The sequence below is a fragment of the Cherax quadricarinatus genome, chromosome 9 (genome assembly GCF_038502225.1).
Source record: "Cherax quadricarinatus isolate ZL_2023a chromosome 9, ASM3850222v1, whole genome shotgun sequence".
Lineage (NCBI taxonomy): Eukaryota > Metazoa > Arthropoda > Malacostraca > Decapoda > Parastacidae > Cherax > Cherax quadricarinatus.
In genome coordinates, this window is record NC_091300.1 from 34,301,044 (window position 1) to 34,318,543 (window position 17,500).

Consider the following 17,500-nt stretch of genomic DNA (forward strand, 5'->3'; position numbering starts at 1 on the left):
AGCGATCAGTGAAGAGGCGGGGCCAGGAGCTGAGTCTCGACCCCTGCAACCACAATTAGGTGAGTACACACACACATACACACACACACACACACACACACACACATACACATACACACACACACACACACACACACACACACACACACACACACACACATACACACACACACACACACACACACACACACACCAAGAGGGAATATACCAACAAGTGTTGGATGAAACATAAACAACCGAGAAGGAGGTGCAGAAGCTGCTAAGTGACCTTGATACCTCAAAGGCGATGAGACCGGACAACATCTCCCCATGGGTCCTTAGAGAAGGAGCGGAGATGCTGTGCGTGCCCCTAACCACAATCTTCAACACATCCCTTGAAATTAGGCAACTACCTGACATATGGAAGATGGCAAATGTAGTCCCCATATTTAAGAAAGGAGACAGAAACGAGGCACTAAACTACAGACCTGTCTCTGACATGTATTGTGTGCAAAGTCATGGAGAAGATTATCAGGAAGAGAGTTGTGGAACACCTGGAACTGAACAAGATTATAAATGAAAACCAGCATGGATTCATGGAAGGCAAATCCTGTGTCACAAACCTTCTGGAGTTTTATGACAAGGTAACAGAAGTAAGACACGAGAGAGAAGGGTGGGTTGATTGCATTTTCCTGGACTGCAGGAAGACCTTTGACACAGTTCCTCACAAGAGATTAGTGCAGAAGCTGGAGGATCAGGCGCATATAACAGGGAGGGCACTGCAATGAATCAGGGAATACTTGACAGGGAGGCAACAATGAGTCATGGTACGTGAAGTGGTATCAGAGTGGGCGCCTGTGACGAGCGGTGTCCCACAGGGGTCATGGAAGGAATAGACTCTGAAGTGTCCCTATTCGCAGATTATGTGAAGCTGACGAGAAGAATTAAATCGAATGAGGATGAGGCAGGACTGAAAAGAGATCTGGACAGGCTGAACACGTGTTCCAGAAACTGGCTTCTCGAATTCAACCCTGCCAAATGCAAAGTCATGAAGATTGGGGGAGGGGCAAAGAAGATCACAGACAGAGTATAGGCTAGGTGGACAAAGACTACAGACCTCACTCAGGGAGAAAGACCTTGGCGTGACCATAACACCGAGCACGTCACTGGAGGCACATATCAACCAAATAACTGCTGCAGCATACGGGCGCCTGACAAACCTGAGAATAGCGTTCCGATACCTTAATAAGGAATCGTTCAAGACACTGTACACTGTGTATGTTAGGCCCATACTGGAGTATGCAGCACCAGTCTGGAACCCACACTGGGTCAAGCACGTCAAGAAGTTAGAGAAAATACAAAGGTTTGCAACAAGGCTAGTTCCAGAGCTCAGGGGAATGTCGTACGAGGAAAGTTTGAGGGAAATCGGACTGACGACACTGGAGGACAGAAGGGTCAGGGGAGACATGATAACGACATACAAGATACTGCGGGGAGTAGAAAAGGTGGACAGAGACAGGATGTTCCAGAGAGGGGACACAGAAACAAGGGGTCACAATTGGAAGCTGAAGACTCAGACGAGTCACAGGGACGTTAGGAAGTATTTCTTCAGTCATAGAGTTGTCAGGAAGTGGAATAGCCTAGCTAGTGAAGTAGTGGAGGCAGGAACCATACATAGTTTTAAGAAGAGGTATGACAAAGCTCAGGAAGCAGAGAGGGAGAGGACCTAGTAGCAATCAGTGAAGAGGCGGGGCCAGGAGCTGAGTCTCGGCCCCAGCAACCACAATTAGGTGAGTACACACACACACAACACCATCTTTTTCTAAGTTCAATTAAAAATATAATTTATTTACGAAGCATATAGCTTATTGTTTACTTTTCTCTATTCTAAAGGAGTAAACGGCATGGCTTGCTTCTGCAGTGTTTGAAAAATTGAGGTTGGAGAGTTAAAGGAGGAGGTCTTCCTTCTCCAGGAGGAGATTAGGAGGCTGAAGGTCCACCTCAATGGGTCTGGGAGAGAGTGTGAGGTGGCTGGAGTTGTGGAGAATGAGGCTTCTAGCAGTGAGGTGCAGTCTGTCTCTCGCTGTGAGGAGGCTGTAGGTGGGGAGGTAGCAACGGCTACCAGCAGTGAGGTGCAGTCCAGCACCTGCTACAAGTGGTGAGTGGTAACCAGTAATGGGAGGAGAATCAGAACAAGGAAAGTTAAGAGTGAAGACCTGAAGGTAGGAAATCGCTTCTCCGTTCTTCAGGATGAATGTACTTCAGTGGCCAGTGAAGGTAAGGGTACTACTGCCCCTGCTAACAGAGGTAAGTGCATTCATGTGGTTGGTGACTTTCAGGTAAGATATATTGACTGTGCTTTTTGTAATAGGAATAAGAAGATGAGAGATAGAGTGTGCTTCCCTGGAGCTGGTGTTGGGGACATAGTTAACAGGCTGGATAATATCATGTCAGGTAATGGGAACAAGCCCATTATTTGTCTCAGTGCTGGTGGAAATGATACTGGGAAGGGTAGGAGAGAAGAGCTGCTAAGTAAGTACAGGTCAACTATAGATTTCATTAAGTCTAAGGGAGGGGTCCCAATCATATGTAGCATCTTGCCTAGAAGGGGAGTAGGAAATGAATGGTTGTCTAGGGCAATTGGTGTAAATTGCTGGCTAGACAGATACTGCAAGGAACTTGCAATCCCATTCATTGACAACTGGAGCAAATTTTATGGCAAACATGATATGTATGCAAGGGATGGGGTACATCTCTCTGGGGCTGGGGTGGTAGCACTTGCAAACTCAATTGAGAAGGCCATTGGTGAAATGCTTATGATTTTAAACTGATAGAAGATAGAGGTATGGGTGTGTGTGGGAAACAAGCAGGTTACAACACTAGGGTTGGAATCAGTAAATGTATAAAAGGCATTCAGCATGAAGTTATAAATAAAGACAATAGATCAGGTCAGCAAACAAAGGGGAACAGCAGAGGACAGCAAGGGATTAGCTCCCTTAAGGTTTACTATACTAATAGCAGGAGTGTAAGAAATAAGATAGATGAGCTAAGATTAATTGCAAGTGCAGGAAACATGGATATTATTGCTATAACAGAGACCTGGCTCAATCTGAAAGATAGAGAGATACCCTCTGAATATCACATACAAGGCTATAAATTATTCCACACTGACAGGGTCAACAGGAAGGGTGGTGGAGTAGCGATGTATGTCAGAGACAATTTAAATTGTTGTGTTAGACAAGACATAAAATTAGAAGCGTCAGCCACTGAATCTGTTTGGTTACAGCTTCTCGAGGGCCGAGAAAAACTAATTTTGGGTGTGATTTACAGGGCCCCAAATCTTGATAGGGAGTGCAGTAAACTTCTATGGGACGAAATTCGTAAGGCATCTACATACGAAAATGCTGTGCTAATGGGAGATTTCAACTATAGACAGATTGACTGGAGCAATTTGACAAGAAATTTAGAGTCCGGTGACTTTCTTGATACGATCCAGGATTGTTTTTTAAAACAGTTTGTGACAGAGCCAACTAGGGGAAATAACCTCCTTGACTTGGTTCTTGCCAGTAGGGAAACACTAATTTGGCAATCAAGTCTCCGTCCCTGACTCTCGCTTGGCTGATTTCATAGGACTGAAAAATTACTTAGGTGGGCTGAACTGGAATGACCTGACTAAGGGTCAGGTAGGTGGTGATGGTTGCCGATATGATGCTTTCCAGGGCATAGTTCTAGCTACTCAGTCAAATTATGTTCCAAATAGGGAAATCAGATCAAACAAAAATGATCCTAAATGGATGAACAATAGATTAAAATATCTGATTGGTCAAAAGAGAGGCATATATAGGCAAATCAAAAGAGGAGAGGGGCAATTAAGAAATCGATATATTCAGTTAAAGAGAGAAATAAAAAAGGGAATTAGAAAAGCAAAAAGAGATTATGAGGTTAAAGTTGCAAGAGATTCGAAAACTAACCCAAAAGGATTCTTTCAGGTATACAGAAGTAAGATCAGGGACAGGGACAAGATAGGCCCACTCAAAAGTTCCTCGGGTCAGCTCACTGACAGTGATAAGGAAATGTGTAGAATTTTTAACACATACTTCCTCTCAGTTTTTACACAGGAGGATACCAGCGATATTCCAGTAATGATAAATTATGTAGAACAGGACGATAATAAACTGTGCACGATTAGGGTCACAAGTGACATGGTCCTTAGGCAAATAGATAAATTAAAACCTAACAAATCCCCAGGCCCTGATGAACTGTATGCAAGGGTTCTAAAGGAATGTAAAGAGGAGCTTAGCAAACCTTTGGCTAATCTTTTCAACATATCACTACAAACTGGCATGGTGCCAGATAAGTGGAAAATGGTAAATGTGATACCTATTTTTAAAGCAGGTGACAGGTCCTTAGCTTCGAACTATAGACCAATAAGCCTAACCTCCATAGTGGGAAAATTTACGGAATCAATAATTGCCGAGGCAGTTCGTAGCCACCTTGAAAAGCATAAATTAATCAACGAATCTCAGCATGGTTTTACAAAGGAGCGTTCCTGCCTTACGAATTTATTAACTTTTTTCACTAAGGTATTTGAGGAGGTAGATCATGGTAATGAATATGATATTGTGTATATGGACTTCAGTAAGGCTTTTGACAGGGTCCCACATCAGAGACTATTGAGGAAAACTAAGGCACATGGAATAGGAGGAGAAATTTTTTCCTGGATAGAGGCATGGTTGACAAATAGGCATCAGAGAGTTTGCATAAATGGGGAGAAATCAGAGTGGGGAAGCGTCACGAGCGGTGTTCCACAGGGGTCAGTGTTGGGCCCCCTGCTGTTCACAATCTACATAAACGACATAGATGAGGGCATAAAGAGCGACATCGGCAAGTTTGCCGATGTCACCAAAATAGGCCGTCGAATTCATTCTGACGAGGACATTCGAGCACTCCAGGAAGATTTTAATAGACTGATGCAGTGGTCGGAGAAGTGGCAGATGCAGTTTAATATAGACAAATGCAAAGTTCTAAATGTTGGACAGGACAATAACCATGCCACATATAAACTAAATAATGTAGATCTTAATATTACGGATTGCGAAAAAGATTTAGGAGTTCTGGTTAGCAGTAATCTGAAACCAAGACAACAGTGCATTTGTTCGCAATAAAGCTAATAGAATCCTTGGCTTCATATCAAGAAGCATAAATAATAGGAGTACTCAGGTTGTTCTTCAACTCTATACATCCTTGGTTAGGCCTCATTTAGATTATGCTGCACAGTTTTGGTCACCGTATTACAGAATGGATATAAATGCTCTGGAAAATGTACAAAGGAGGATGGCAAAGTTGATCCCATGTATCAGAAACCTTCCCTATGAGGATAGCCCTGAATCTGCACTCTCTAGAAAGACCTAGAATTAGGGGGGATATGATTGAGGTGTATAAATGGAAGACAGGAATAAATAAAAGGGATGTAAATAGTGTGCTGAAAATATCTAGCCTAGACAGGACTCGCAGCAATGGTTTTAAGTTGGAAAAATTCAGATTCAGGAAGGATATAGGAAAGTACTGGTTTGGTATTAGAGTTGTGGATGAGTGGAACAAACTCCCAAGTACAGTTATAGAGATGTAGTCGTGCTGCGATGCTGTGGCCGTGCTGTGTGCTGTTGTGATACGGCCGTGCTGTGATGTTGAGATGCTCCGGCTGTGCTGTGATGCTGAGATGCTGGGACCGAGCTGCGATGCTGTAGCCGTGCTGCGATGCTGTGGTCGTGCTGTGTGCTGCTGTGATACGGCCGTGCTGTGATGATGGATATGCTGTGGCCGTGCTGTGATGCTGCGATGCTGCCTAGCTCAAGAGGAGGAGATGGCGGTGATGCTGCACTGGTGTGTGAGGGATTCTGGCTGGTGTGCCAGGACAGGAGAATCTATTATGAAGGAGTTGCCATCCTCGGAGATGTGGAAAGACGTGAGCCGCGGAGATGGACTCCAGCTGCTGGGACCAGCCTGCTTTCAAGGGCGGTATGGAGGTGTATCCTGCCTTGCTGGTCGACCTGTTCGACCAGTATGCGGGGATGCCCTGCCAGCCATGAGAGACAATTGAGAGTGTGAGATGTCCCCAGCCTGCTTTGACTTGCCAGAAGTGTTAGTGTTACCTGTGTGAAATAAGGCGACCTTGAATACGGTCCAGTGATTATGGCCCCCTTGTTTTATGAGGCCAGTGAATCCTAGTAGTGGCATAGGATAATGGAGGGTCTTAGCTGCGATGTCTGCCCTGTCTCGATTTTCAGATATTGTAGTGTGCATGTGAAGTGTGCTGAAAATGCGACCTTGGTGGTCGTGAAGTGGTCCAGTTGCAGTTACTTGAAAGAATGCAACCCGTTGGAGCAGTTTTCCACGCCAAAGAAGCCTAGAGAGGTTTGGCCCAATGGTTAACGTGCGAGGGTGACTAGCATTGGCTAGTGCATTTCTAGTAGAAGTAGGGAAGGCACTGTAGCCCGATATTTATGTTTAAGGAGAAATGACGGGTAAGGAAGCTTTGCACCAGAGAGCAACTATTATGCTGGCCAACTGCCAGGTGTACTGATTACGCTGCCTTGTGGGAGTTGAGGAGGTTGAGGGAAATATTGAAATATTTGTAATACGTATAATTTTGTCTTTGTATTGTAATAGATTTAAGGGGTTAGGATTAAAATAGTCTAATAACTTAGGACAAATTGTCCTAGTACTCAGATATTTTAAACTGGGGGAGAAAGGGGGATGTGATGTAGTTCAGCTGGGCTTGTGAGGTCTCTTGGGAGACCTAATTTAACCAATTATATGGTCACACCTTGCCTTGGCAAATGTCTGTCAGAGCCACGCCTATTCGGTTTAAAACTGAGGTCTTTTGTTCTGGACGGCGTCAGACCTCGGCGTCAGATCAAAGCCACGTGTGCACACCTTATTGTGGGGGGTGCTCTCGGGACAATATAAGCCCAAGGAACAGCTGAGTAGGAGGAGATTCGGGCAGAGCTCTGGCCTTGAAGCAGAGCTGAGCTGGAGAGTCTCGGGAGGAGAGACTGTTGGAGACATTGGGCAGAGTACTGGCTTGGAGCAGTACTCGTGCTGTATAGGTCTTGGGCCCTGTGGCTTAGTTCCTGTGATGAACTATCCTCTGAACTATATTGTAAGTTATATTCATTTTGGTCAAGTTGATGTATTTCCCTGTCTCACTGCTTATGTGTACCACCCCATTTGTCTAAACCACAATGATGTACTCCTGTTCCCAAATATATTATTGTACAAGGACTTAATAATAAACTGTGTTTGAGTAGAATAGTAATATTCACTGTCCCCGTTATTTATTCTTATTTCCATTAATTTATGTTTAGTTAAAGTAGTGAGAGGGTGAGTAGTGTGGAGTGGTGGGTAGAGTAATGAGAGGTGAAGTTGTAGTCACCAGTGACCTCACATTACCTACCAACCTCCGCTAATCATCTCTCCTACCACTTCGCCTGCATATCCCCTGCCTATACATACCCTCTTACTCCCATATCCCCCTAATCATTACCCCCCTACATGACACTGGTACAACGATCCACTGGTCCACTGGTACAATGGTAGATTAGTACAATGATCCACTGGTCCACTGGTATAATGGTCCACTAGTACAATGATCCACTGGTCCACTGGTACAATGATCCACTGGTCCACTGGTACAATGGTCCAATAGTACAATGATTCACTGGTCCACTAGTACAATGATCCACTGGTCCACTGGTACAATGGTCCATTAGTAAAATGATTCACTGGTCCACTGGTACAATGGTCCACTAGTACAATGATCCACTGGTCCACTGGTGCAATGATCCACTGGACCACTGGTACAATGGTCCACTAGTACAATGATCCACTGGTCCACTGGCACAATGGTCCACTAGTACAATGATCCACTGGTCCACTGGTGCAATGATCCACTGGTCCACTGGTACAATGGTCCACTAGTACAATGATCCACTGGTCCACTGGTACAATGATCCACTGGTCCACTGGTACAATGGTCCACTAGTAAAATGATCCACTGGTTCACTGGTGCAATGGTCCACTAGTACAATGATCCACTGGTCCACTGGTACAATGATCCACTGGTCCACTGGTACAATGGTCCACTAGTAAAATGATCCACTGGTTCACTGGTGCAATGGTCCACTAGTACAATGATCCACTGGTCCACTGGTACAATGATCCACTGGTCCACTGGTACAATGGTCCACTAGTACAATGATCCACTGGTCCACTGGTACAATGGTCCACTCGTACAATGATCCACTGGTCCACTGGTACAATGATCCACTGGTACAATGGCCACTAGTTCAATGATCCACTGGTCCACTGGTACAATGGTCCACTAGTACAATAGTCTACTAGTACAATGGTCCACTGGTCCACTGGAACAATGATCCACTGGTCCACTGGTTAATGGTACAATGGTGACTAGTCAGGGGTACATTTTGGACCGAAACGTCGTCAAAAGTTTAAGTGTCGTTTAGATTTTACCACCGAAGTGGCTAGTTTATTATGCACCTCAAGTGGACGGCAATGCAGGATCATATCCATCCTGTGGATGGTAGTGCAGGAGCATATCTATCCTGTGGATGGTAGTGCAGGAGCATATCCATAATGTGGATGGTAGTGCAGGAGCATATCTATCCTGTGGATGGTAGTGCAGGAGCATATCCATCCTGTGGATGGTAGTGCAGTAGCACATCCATCCTGTGGAAGGTAATGCAGGAGCATATCTATCCTGTGGATGGTAGTGCAGGAGCATATCCATCCTCTGAATGGTAGTGCAAGAGCATATCCGTCCTGTAGATGGTAGTGCAAAAGCATATCCATCCTGTGGATGGTAGTGCAAGAGCATATCAGTCCTGTGGATGATAGTGCAAGAGCATATCCATCCTGTGAATGGTAGCGCAAGAGCATATCCGTCCTGTGGAGGGCAGTGCAAGAGCATATCCATCCTGTGGATGGTAGTGCAAGAGCATATCCATCCTGTGGATGGTAGTGCAAGAGCATATCCGTCCTGTGGATGGTAGTGCAGGAGCATATCCATCCTGTGGATGGTAGTGCAGGAGCATATCCATCCTGTGGATGGCAGTGCAAGAGCACATACATCCTGTGGAGAGTAGTGCAAGAGCATATCCATCCTGTGGATGGTAGTGCAAGAGCATATCCGTCCTGTGGATGACAGTGCAAGAGCATATCCATCCTGTGAATGGTAGTGCAAGAGCATATCCATCCTGTGGATGGTAGTGCAGCAGCATATCCATCTTGTGGATGGTAGTGCAGGAGCATATCCGTTCTGTGGATGATAGTGCAGGAGCATATCCATCCTGTGGATGGTAGTGCAAGAGCATATCCATCCTGTGGATGGTAGTGCAAGAACCTATCCGTCCTGTGGATGGTAGTGCAGGAGCATATCCATCCTGTGGATGGTAGTGCAAGAGTATATCCATCCTGTGGATAGTAGTGCAAGAGCATATACATCCTGTTAATGGTAGTGCAGGAGCATATCGATCCTGTGGATGGTAGTGCAGGAGCATATCCGTCCTGTGGATGGTAGTGCAAGAGCATATACATCCTGTGGAGAGTAGTGCAAGAGCACATCCATCCTGTGGATGGTAGTGCAGGAGCATATCCATCCTGTGGATGGCAGTGCAGGAGCATATACATCCTGTGGATGGTAGTGCAAGAGAATATCCATCCTGTGGATGGTAGTGCAGGAGGATATCCATCATGTGGATGGTAGTGCAGGAGCATATCCGTCCTGTCGATGGTAGTGCAAGAGCATATCCATCCTGTTGATGGTAGTGCAGGAGCATATCCATCCTGTGGATTATAGTGCAGGAGCATATCCATCATCTGGATGGTAGTGCAGGAGCATATCCATCCTGTGGATGGTAGTGCAAGAGCATATCCATCCTGTGGATGGTAGTGAAGGAGCATATCCATCCTGTGGATGATAGTGCAGGAGCATATCCATCCTGTGGATGGTAGTGCAGGAGCATATCCATCCTGTGGATGGTAGGGCAGGAGCATATCCATCCTGTGGATGGTAGTGCAGGAGCATATCAATCCTGTCAATGGTAGGGCAGGAGCATATCCATCTTGTAGATGGTAGTGCAAGAGCATATCAATCCTGTGGATGGTAGGGCAGGAGCATATCATTCTGTGGATGGTGGGGCAGGAGCATATCCATCCTGTGGATGGCAGTGCAGGAGCATATTCATCCTGTGGATGGTAGCGCAGGAGCATATCCATCCTGTGGATGGTAGGGCAGCAGCATATCCATCCTGTGGATGGTAGAGCAGGAGCATAACCATCCTGTGGATGGTAGTGCAGGAGCATATCCATCCTGTGGATGGTAGGGCAGGAGCATATTCATCCTGTAGATGGTAGTGCAAGAGCATATAAATCCTGTGGATGGTAGGGCAGGAGCATATCCATCCTGTGGATGGTAGTGCAGGAGCATATCCATCCTGTGGATGGTAGTGCAGGAGCATATCCATCCTGTGGATGGTGGGGCAGGAGCATATCCATCCTGTGGATGGTAGTGCATGAGCATATTCATCCTGTGGATTGTGGTGCAGGAGTATATCCTTCCTGTGGATGGTAATGCAGAGCATATCCATCCTGTGGATGGTAGTGCAGGAGCATTTCCATCCTGTGGATAGTAGTGCAGGAGCATATCCATCCTGTGGATGGTAGCGCAGGAGCATATCCATCCTGTGGATGGTAGTGCAGGAGCATATCCATCCTGTGGATTATAGTGCAAGAGCATATCCATTCTGTGAGGGTAGTGCAAGAGCATATCCATCATGTGGAGGGTAGTGCAGGAGCATATCCAGCCTGTGGACGGTAGTGCAAGAGCATATCCATCCTGTGGATGGTAGTGCAAGAGCATATACATCCTGTGGAGAGTAGTGCAAGAGCACATCCATCCTGTGGATGGTAGTGCAAAAGCATATCCATCCTGTGGATGGAAGTGCAAGAGCATATCCATCCTGTTGATGGTAGTGCAAGAGCATATCCATCCTGTGGATGGTAGTGCAAAAGCATATACATCCTGTTAATGGTAGTGTAGGAGCATATCCATCCTGTGGATGGTAGTGCAGGAGCATATCGATCCTGTGGATGGTAGTGCAGGAGCATATCCGTCCTGTGGATTGCAGTGCAAGAGCATATACATCCTGTGGAGAGTAGTGCAAGAGCATATCCATCCTGTGGATGGTAGTGCAGGAGCATATCCATCCTGTGGATGGCAGTGCAGGAGCATATCCATCCTGTGGATGGAAGTGCAAGAGAATATCCATCCTGTGGATGGTAGTGGACGAGGATATCCATCCTGAGGATGGTAGTGCAGGAGCATATCCGTCCTGTCGATGGTAGTGCAAGAGCATATCCATCCTGTTGATGGTAGTGCAGGAGCATATCCATCCTGTGGATGGTAGTGAAGGAGCATATCCATCCTGTGGATGGTAGTGCAGGAGCATATCCATCCTGTGGATGGTGGGGCAGGAGCATATCCATCCTGTGGATGGTAGTGCAGGAGCATATTCATCCTGTGGATGGTAGTGCAGGAGCATATCCATCCTGTGGATGGTAGTGCAGGAGCATATTCATCCTGTGGATTGTGGTGCAGGAGTATATCCATCCTGTGGATGGTAATGCAGAGCATATCCATCCTGTGGATGGTAGTGCAGGAGCATATCCATCCTGTGGATAGTAGTGCAGGAGCATATCCATCCTGTGGATGGTAGCGCAGGAGCATATCCATCCTGTGGATGGTAGTGCAGGAGCATATCTATCCTGTGTATGGTAGTGAAGGAGCATATCCATCCTGTGGATGGTAGTGCAGGAGCATATTCATCCTGTGAATGGTAGTGCAGGAGCATATCCATTCTGTGGATGGTAGTGCAGGAGCATATTCATCCTGTGGATTGTGGTGCAGGAGTATATCCATCCTGAGGATGGTAATGCAGAGCATATCCATCCTGTGGATGGTAGTGCAGGAGCATATCCATCCTGTGGATAGTAGTTCAGGAGCATATCCATCCTGTGGATGGTAGCGCAGGAGCATATCCATCCTGTGGATGGTAGTGCAGGAGCATATCCATCCTGTGGATTATAGTGCAAGAGCATATCCATCCTGTGAGGGTAGTGCAAGAGCATATCCATCCTGTGGAGGGTAGTGCAAGAGCATATACATCCTGTGGAGAGAAGTGCAAGAGCATATCCATCCTGTGGATGGTAGTGCAAAAGCATATCCATCCTGTGGATGGTAGTGCAAGAGCATATCCATCCTGTGGATGGTAGTGTAGGAGCATATCCAGTCTGTGGAGGGTAGTGCAAAAGCATATCCATCCTGTGGATGGTAGTGGAAGAGGGTATCCATCCTGTGGATGGTAGTGCAGAAGCATATCCATCCTGTAGATGGTAGTACAGGAGTATCCATCCTGTGAATGGTAGTGCAAGAGCATATCCATCCTGTGGATGGTAGTGCAGGAGCATATCCGTCCTGTGGATTGTAGTGCAAGAGCATATCCATCTTTTGGATGGAAGTGCAGGAGCATATCCATCCTGTGGATGGTAGTGCAGTAGCATATCCATCCTCTGGAAGGTAGTGCAAGAGCATATCCGTCCTGTGGATGGTAGTGCAGGGGCATATCCATCCTGTGGATGGTAGTGCAGGAGCATATCAATCCTGTGGATGGTAGTGCAGGAGCACATCCATCCTGTGGATGGTAGGCCAGGAGCATATCCATCCTGTGGATGATAGTGCTGGAGCATATCCATCCTGTGGATGGTAGTGCAAGAGCATATCCATCCTGTGGATGGTAGGGCAGGAGCATATCCATCCTGTGGATGGTAGGGCAGGAGCATATCCATCCTGTGGATTGTAGTGCAGGAGCATATCCATCCTGTGGATTGTAGTGCAGAAGCATATCCATCCTGTGGATGGTAGTGCAAGAGCATATCCATCCTGTGGACGGTAGTGCAAGAGCATATCCATCCTGTGGATAGTAGTGCAGGAGCATATCCATCCTGTGGATGGTAGTGCAAGAGAATATCCATCCTGTGGATGGCAGTGCAGGAGCATATCCATCCTGTGGATGGTAGTGTAGGAGCATATGCATCCTGTGGATAGTAGTGCAGGAGCATATCCATCCTGTGGATGGTAGTGCAGGAGCATATCCATCCTGTCGATGGTAGTGCAGGAGCATATCCGTCCTGTGGATGGTAGTGCAAGAGCATATCCATCCTGTGGATGGTAGTGCAGGAGCATATCCATCCTGTGGATGGTAGTGCAGGAGCATATACATCCTGTGGATAGTAGTGCAAGAGCATATCTATCCTGTGGATGGTAGTGCAGGAGCATATCCATCCTGTGGATGATAGTGCAGGAGCATATCCATCCTGTGGATGGCAGTGCAAGAGCATATCCATCCTGTGAGGGTAGTGCAGGAGCATATTAAATGGAGAGTTAGAGGTATTGGGAAGATGGAGGGAATATTTTGAGGAATTGTTAAATGTTGATGAAGATAGGGAAGCTGTGATTTCGTGTATAGGGCAAGGAGGAATAACATCTTGTAGGAGTGAGGAAGAGCCAGTTGTGAGTGTGGGGGAAGTTCGTGAGGCAGTAGGTAAAATGAAAGGGGGTAAGGCAGCTGGGATTGATGGGATAAAGATAGAAATGTTAAAAGCAGGTGGGGATATAGTTTTGGAGTGCTTGGTGCAATTATTTAATAAATGTATGGAAGAGGGTAAGGTACCTAGGGATTGGCAGAGAGCATGCATAGTTCCTTTGTATAAAGGCAAAGGGGACAAAAGAGAGTGCAAAAATTATAGGGGGATAACTTTGTTGAGTGTACCTGGTAAAGTGTATGGTAGAGTTATAATTGAAAGAATTAAGAGTGAGACGGAAAATAGGATAGCAGATGAACAAGAAGGCTTTAGGAAAGGTAGGGGGTGTGTGGACCAGGTGTTTACAGTGAAACATATAAGTGAACAGTATTTAGATAAGGCTAAAGAGGTCTTTGTGGCATTTATGGATTTGGAAAAGGCGTATGACAGGGTGGATAGGAGGGCAATGTGGCAGATGTTGCAAGTGTATGGTATAGGAGGTAGGTTACTGAAAGCAGTGAAGAGTTTTTACGAGGATAGTGAGGGTCAAGTTAGAGTATGTAGGAAAGAGGGAAATTTTTTCCCAGTAAAAGTAGGCCTTAGACAAGGATGTGTGATGTCACCGTGGTTGTTTAATATATTTATAGATGGGGTTGTAAGAGAAGTAAATGCGAGGGTCTTGGCAAGAGGCGTGGAGTTAAAAGATAAAGAATCACACACAAAGTGGGAGTTGTCACAGCTGCTCTTTGCTGATGACACTGTGCTCTTGGGAGATTCTGAAGAGAAGTTGCAGAGATTGGTGGATGAATTTGGTAGGGTGTGCAAAAGAAGAAAATTAAAGGTGAATACAGGAAAGAGTAAGGTTATGAGGATAACAAAAAGATTAGGTGATGAAAGATTGAATATCAGATTGGAGGGAGAGAGTATGGAGGAGGTGAACGTATTCAGATATTTGGGAATGGATGTGTCAGCAGATGGGTCTATGAAAGATGAGGTGAATCATAGAATTGATGAGGGAAAAAGAGTGAGTGGTGCACTTAGGAGTCTGTGGAGACAAAGAACTTTGTCCTTGGAGGCAAAGAGGGGAATGTATGAGAGTATAGTTTTACCAACGCTCTTATATGGGTGTGAAGCATGGGTGATGAATGTTGCAGCGAGGAGAAGGCTGGAGGCAGTGGAGATGTCATGTCTGAGGGCAATGTGTGGTGTGAATATAATGCAGAGAATTCGTAGTTTGGAAGTTAGGAGGAGGTGCGGGATTACCAAAACTGTTGTCCACAGGGCTGAGGAAGGGTTGTTGAGGTGGTTCGGACATGTAGAGAGAATGGAGCGAAACAGAATGACTTCAAGAGTGTATCAGTCTGTAGTGGAAGGAAGGCGGGGTAGGGGTCGGCCTAGGAAAGGTTGGAGGGAGGGGGTAAAGGAGATTTTGTGTGCGAGGGGCTTGGACTTCCAGCAGGCATGCGTGAGCGTGTTTGATAGGAGTGAATGGAGACAAATGGTTTTTAATACTTGACGTGCTGTTGGAGTGTGAGCAAAGTAACATTTATGAAGGGATTCAGGGAAACCGGCAGGCCGGACTTGAGTCCTGGAGATGGGAAGTACAGTGCCTGCACTCTGAAAGAGGGGTGTTAATGTTGCAGTTTAAAAACTGTAGTGTAAAGCACACTTCTGGCAAGACAGTGATGGAGTGAATGATGGTGAAAGTTTTTCTTTTTCGGGCCACCCTGCCTTGGTGGGAATCGGCCAGTGTGATAATAAAAAAATAAAAATAATATATATATATATATATATATATATATATATATATATATATATATATATATATATATATATATATTTTATATATATATATATATATATATATATATATATATATATATATATATATATATATATATATATATATACGTCGTGCCGAATAGGCAGAACTTGCGATCTTAGCAACGCTCATCTTGCCATATAGGACAAGCGAAAATTTGTATATGCAATAATTTCGCAAAAATCATCGTAAACCTAACGAAAAAATGTGTTTCATTGTGTTTGTTTAGTATTAAATTACTGTAAACGTATTTAAAATATATTTAGTAGGATTAGGCTAAAATAAATTGCGCTTGTTATAATAAGGTTAGGTAGGTTTTCTAAGATTCTTTTATTTCAAAAATAAAATTTTTTACATAATCATTAATGAAAAAAATATATGTTTAAACGTATAAAAGAAATTTTCAGAAAAGACTTAATTTTAGATGAGTTCTTGCTAATTGACCAGTTTTGCATATTCGGCATGACATTATATATATATATATATATATATATATATATATATATATATATATATATATATATATATATATATATATATATATATATATATATATATATATATATATATATCAACACTTTTGTCATCATTCATACATAATCACTGTCCTTGCAGAGGCTCTTAGATACGACATTTAGACGTCCCTCCAAACTGCCAACATCCTAAACCCCTCCTGTAAAGCGCAGGCATTGTACTTCCCATTTCCAGGACTCAAGTCCGGCTAACTGGTTTCCCTGAATCCCTTCTGAGAATATTACCCTGCTCACACTCCAACAGCTCGTCAGGTACCAAAAACCATTCGTCCCCATTCACGCACGCTTGCTGGAAGTCCAAGCCCCTTGCCCACAAAACTTTCTTTACCCGCTCACTCTAACCTTTTCGGGGACTACCCCTACCCCGCCTTCCTTCCCCAATAGATTTATACGCTCTCCTAGTCATTCTACTTTGTTCCATTCTCTCTTAATGACCAAACCACTTCAACAGCCGCTCTTCAGCCCTCTGACTAATACTTTTAGTAACTCCTCGCCTCCTCCTAATTTTCACACTACTAATTCTCTGCATAATATTTACACCACGCAATGGCCTTAGACAGGACATCTCCACTGCCTCCAGCCGTCTCCTTGCTACAGCATTTACAACCCAAGCTTCACATCCATATAAGAGTATTGGTACCACTATACTCTCGTACATTTTCTTCTTTGCCTCCATGGATAACGTTCTTTATCTTCACAGATGCCTCAACGCACCACTCACCTTTTTTCCTTCATCAGTTCTATGGTTAATCTCATCCTTCATAAGCCCATCCGCTGACAAGTCAACTCCCAAATATCTGTAAACATTCACTTCTTCCATACTCCTCTCCAATGTGATATCCAATTTTTCTTTATCTAAATCATTTGATACCCTCATCACCGTACTCTCATCTATGTTCACTTTCAAATTTCTACCTTTACACACCCTCCCAAACTCGTCCACTAACCATTATAACGTTTCTCTAGAATCTCCCATAAACACAGTATCATCAGCAAAAAATAACTCTCAACTCCCATTTTGTATTTGTTTCCCCATAATTTAATCCCACTCCTCTCCCGAACACCCTAGCATTTACTTCTTTTACAACCCCATCTATAAATATATTAAACAACCATGGTGACATTACACATCCCTGTCTAAGACCTACTTTTACCGAGAAGTAGTCTCCCTCTCTTCTACACACCCTAACCTGAGCCTCACTACCCTCATAAAAACTCTGTATGGCATTTAGTAACTTACTACAAATTCCATACACTTGCAACATCTGCCACATTGCTTCCCTTTCCACTCTATCATATGCCTTTTCTAAATCCATAAATGCAATGAAAACTTCCCTACCTTTAACTAAATACTGTTCATTTATATGCTTCAATGTAAACACTTGATCTACACATCCCCTACCCACTCTAAAGCCTCCTTGCTCATCTGCAATCCTGCTCTCTGTCTTACTTATAATTCTTTAAATAATAACCCTACTATACACTTTACCTGGTATACTCAGTAAAC